The 5,102-nt window shown below is 38.8% G+C and overlaps 1 protein-coding gene across 1 annotated transcript in view; it reads left to right on the forward strand.

The window, feature by feature from the left end:
- Positions 1 to 5,102, forward strand: part of ANKDD1B (ankyrin repeat and death domain containing 1B) — a 73,403-nt gene that overhangs the window by 57,593 nt on the left and 10,708 nt on the right.

Raw genomic sequence — 5,102 nt, forward strand, 5'->3', positions numbered from 1 at the left:
ATGATTATGAGAAGCAAAATTAAAGCACCAGCAGCGATGTATCCAAGGATATTAGACAGAATGTTTTTTTCTGAAATGAAGTTAGAGAAAGTGTGAAAAAAGTCATTAGCTGCTCCAGCGGCGGTAAAATCCAGTTGAGAGTGTTCCAGGGTCTGTATTTGATTATGAAGTTTCCCTAAGTCCAGGCCAATGTCAGAGCTGTTCCAAACACCTGAGATATGATTTTTGATTTTTTTCCCATTCATAATCTGTCTCGTTTACCTTTAAAGATGTCACGCATATCCACTGGTAATCAGCGTGGCAAGACAGAGCCATTTTCACTTTTAAAGCCTGTAACTCGGTCCCAATATGCATTATTGCCTCTTCTAAGGCGTCTACTCTCATCTCCAATTTTCTATCTATAACTTCCTGTGTTGCTAGAGTTAAAGAGACATTTTTAGACATAGCATCAACATATTGGGCAGTATGCACTTGTTGAGTCAATGATATTGCTGCCACAGTAACAGAAGTAATTGCTGCTATTAAAGCTGATATTCCTAAAATAAGTACCCACAAATTGTCATGATCACATTTAATCTTGTAGTTGTTGTAACACAGCAAGACTATAGTTATATGAATAAGTGGTTACATCATAAGATAAGGTGGACGTTGTAACACTACAAAGGAGCAGACATTATATTGAGGGTTTAAACAAGATGAGAGCATGCATTGTTCACAAGTCACTACATTGGGTCCACCAGTGAAAGTCACATGTACATTAAGTTTTCCAGAATCATTGGTAAAGAGAAAAACATAAGGAGAGGGTAGATGAGCCAAAACAGAATAAGTAGAATTATTTTCTGGTTGGAGTTCACGCTGCAGCAGCCCCGTCGGTCTCGCTGGGATCTCGATGTTTATCTTGCCTCCCCTTCCGGTGGGCTCCTCTTTTGTGTTGGAAGCAATGGGGGAACTGGATGTCTGGGGGTCTGCAACATGGCGAATCAACCTGTCCTGGATCTAAATTGGAGAATCTGCATCCTTCGAATTAGCCTGTTCCGGGCACCACTTGCCGGGGTCCACCCCCGTGGATCCAGGGAATTCGAAGTGGGGACGGCGTCAGCGAGGATCAGGAAATAACTGCTTAATTAAACTTTAATTAAGGATATAAAGAGTAATAGAATAAGGATAGCTCAGTGAGGAAATTCAGTGGAGAAAAGAGGCTGAATAATTCAGACAGAAGGTAAGAGAAAGAACGACATGGTGAGACCAAGTTTCGGTGAACAAGGCCCCTGTATTAAGTACTTTTATATAAAAGTATGGTTTAAAATATTAGAAAGTTATATGGAAAATTTTTCAAAGGGTTATTGAAAGGTACAATGGAAAATCTATTTCCTGCTGTTTAGAAAAATGATTATTGCTTTACTTTTTCAACAGTTAATCTAGGCATTACCTTCAAAGATCCTTGCTTATTTCTTTTGCTCCCTTCCTTTCTTGTTTCCTTTCCTCTTTTTTGTTCCTAAAATTGTTCTGCTGTAAAAATTTGCCATTTTTCTACTCTTTCTAGGATGTCTATGTATAATGAACAGGATATTCACACATAACATAGTCAATAAAGCAGAAATAGATGTTTTTCTGAAACTCTCTTGGTTTCTCTATGATCCAACGGATGTTGGCAATTTGATTCTGGTTCCTATGCCTTTTCTAAATCCAGCTTGAAGATCTGGAAGTTCACGGTTCATGTGCTGTTGAAGCCTAGCTTGGAGAATTTTGAGAATTACTTTCCTAGCCTGTAAGATGAGTGCAATTGTGCGGTAGTTTGAGCATTCTTTGGCATTGCCTTTCTTTGGGGTTGGAATGAAAACTGACCTTTTCCAGTCCTGTGGCCACCGCTGAGTTTTCCAAATTTGCTGGCATATTGAGTGGCATATTGAGCACTTTCACAGCAGCGTCTTTTAGGATTTGAAATAGCTCAACTGAAATTCCATCACCTCCACTAGTTTTGTTCATAGTGATGTTTTCTAAGGCCCACTTCACTTTGCATTCCAGGATGGCTGAGTGAGTGATCACACCATCTTGATTATCCGGATCATGAAGATCATTTTTGTACAGTTCTTCTGTGTAGTCTATCCTTTCTGAAATGGACCTAAATTGGACAAACCTGTATCTTGATATTAACATCCCAATTTTAATTGAGATAAGTTGTTAATAATGTTTATTCCCAACAATAAAAAATATATTTTAAAATGCAAATTATTTATTTTTTTGAAAAGACGATAAATTCACATGGTCCAAGAATTTACAAATTAGTAAATGTTTTCCAGTAAACATTTCCCATCCACCCACACCCTCTATTGTCTGGTTCTCATGCTATCCTTGCATACATACCCATTATTATAAATTTCTTCTCTTCTTTCCAGAGTTTCTTTATGTATAAACAGCAAACATAAATATATTATACCTTTAGTCTATTCCTCCATCCTTTTTTTACAATAGTATATACATATATTGTCCTATATTGAGTGCTGCACTCAATATGCCAGGAAATTTGGAAAACTCAGCAGTGGCCACAGGATTGGAAAACATCAGTTTTCATTTCAATCCCAAAGAAGGACAATGCCAAAGAATGTTCAAACTACTACACAATTGCACTCATCTCACATGCTAGGAAAGTAATGCTCAAAATTCTCCAAGCTAGGCTTCAACAGCATGTGAACTGAGAACTTCCAGATGTTCAAGCTGAATTTAGAAAAAGCAGAGGAACCAGAGATCAAATTGCCAACATACATTGGATCATAGAAAATGCAAGAGAGTTCCAGTAGAGCATCTACTTCTGCTTTATTGACTATGCCAAAGTCATTGACTGTGTGGATCACAATAAACTGTGGGAAATTCTTTAAGAGATGGGAATACCAACCACCGTACCTGCCACCTGAGAAACCTGTATGCAGGTCAAGAAACAACAGTTAGAACCGGACATGGAACAATGGACTGGTTCCAAATCTGGAAAGGAGTACGTCAAGGCTGTATTTGTTAAATATAAGTATTTATTTAATATATATATAAATATAAGTATTTATTTAACTTATATGCAGACACATCATGTGAAATGTTGGGCTGGATGAAGCACAAGCTAGAGTCAAGATTGCCAGGAGAAATGTCAATAACCTCAAATATGCAGATGACACCACCCTTATGGCAGACAGCAAAGAGGAACTAAAGAGCCTCTTGATAAAAGTGAAAAAGGAGAGTGGAAAAGTTGGCTTAAAAGTCAACGTTCAAAAGATGAAGATCATGGCATCTGGTCCCATCACTTCATGGCAAATGGATGGGGAAACAGTGGAAACAGTGACAGAGTTTATTTTCTTGAGCTCCAAAATCACTGCAGATGGTGATTGCAGCCATGAAATTAAGACACTTGCTCCTTGGAAGAAAAGCTATGACCAACCTAGACAGCATATTAAAAAGCAGAGACATTACTTTGCCTACAAAGTTCCTTCTTGTCAAAGCTATGGTTTTTCCAGTAGTCATGTATGGATGTGAAAGTTGGACTGTAAAGAAGGCTGAGCACCAAAGAATTGATGCTTTTAAACTGTGGTGCTGGATAAGACTCTTGAGAGTCCCTTGGACTGTGAGGAGATCTAACCAGTCCATCCTAAAGGAAATCAACCTGAATATTAGTTGGAAGGACTGATACTGAGGCTGAAGTCTAATACTTCGGCCACCTGATGCAAGGAGCTGACTCATTGGAAAAGACCCTGTTGCTGGGGAAGACTGAAGGCAGGAGGAGAAGGGGATGATAGAGGATGAGATGGTTGATGGCATCACTGACACAATGGGCATGAGTTTGTGCAAGCTCTGGAAGATGGTTAAGGACAGGGAAGCCTGGCGTGCTGCAGTCCATTCGTTGCAAAGAGTTGGACATGACTGAGGGACTGAACGACAACACATTGTCCTATATTTAGCATTTTCCCCGTACCGGTATAAAGCAGTATACTTTATGTATAAGAATATAAGCACATGGAGAGAGTTTCTTCTTTTGTTACAGTTACATAATGGACTGTGGTGGGAACATAACACAAGTTGTTTAGTTTCCAGCTAATGGGCATTTAAATTATCCTTATATGCTTATGATAAGTCACTTCAGTTGTGTCCAACTCAATGCAACCCTTTCGTCTATAGCCCACCAGGCTCCTCTGTCCGTAGAATTCTCGAGGCAACAGTACTAGAGTGGGTTGCCATACCCTCCTCAGGGCATCTTCCCGATCCACCCAGAGACTGAACTCATATCTCCTATGACTCCTGCATTGGCAGGCGAGTTCTTTACCACTAGCATTATCTGGGAAGTTCAAATTGTTCTTAACCCTTTGCTATTATAAACAGAACTACAATGAATAAATTTATATGTGTCTAAACTTGCTTTTTAAATTTATTTAGATATTTTAATTGTAAAATATATTCAATATAAGATGTACATCTTAACCATTTTGATTTTCTTATTTTATTAAGAAAAAAATTATTTAGCTATTTATTGGCCTCTCTGTGCAGCATGTCAGATCTTAGTTCCCTGAACAGGGATCGAACCTACGCTCCCTGCATTGGTAGCATGGAATCTTAATCACCAGACCACCAGGGAAGTCCCCATTCACAATTTTTAAATGTCCAGTTCTGTAGTGTTAAGAATATTCACTTTGTTATATAGCCAACCTCCAGAACGTTTTCATCTTACAAAACTGAAACTCTATAAACTATAACATTCATTTCTTCCTCTCCTAGCCCCATTCTACCTCTTGTCTCTGAATTTGATGGCTCTGGGCACCTCATCTAGTGATGAGTGATATGATATAGTCCCTTTTGTGACTGTGTACTCAAGGCTCAACCAAGTTGCAACATGTATCAGAATTTCCTTACTTTTTAGGGTTGACTCTGCCTCTTGAGAAATTTGTATGCAGGTCAGGAAGCAACAGTTAGAACTGGACATGGAACAACAGACTGGTTCCAAATAGGAAAAGGAGTACGTCAAGGCTGTATATTGTCACCTTGTTTATTTAACTTCTATGCAGAGTACATCATGAGAAACGCTGGACTGGAAGAAACACAAGCTGGAATCAAGATTGCCAGGAGAA

The sequence above is a fragment of the Bison bison genome, unplaced genomic scaffold, assembly GCF_000754665.1.
Source record: "Bison bison bison isolate TAMUID 2011002044 unplaced genomic scaffold, Bison_UMD1.0 scf7180017864252, whole genome shotgun sequence".
Classification (NCBI taxonomy): Eukaryota; Metazoa; Chordata; class Mammalia; order Artiodactyla; family Bovidae; genus Bison; species Bison bison.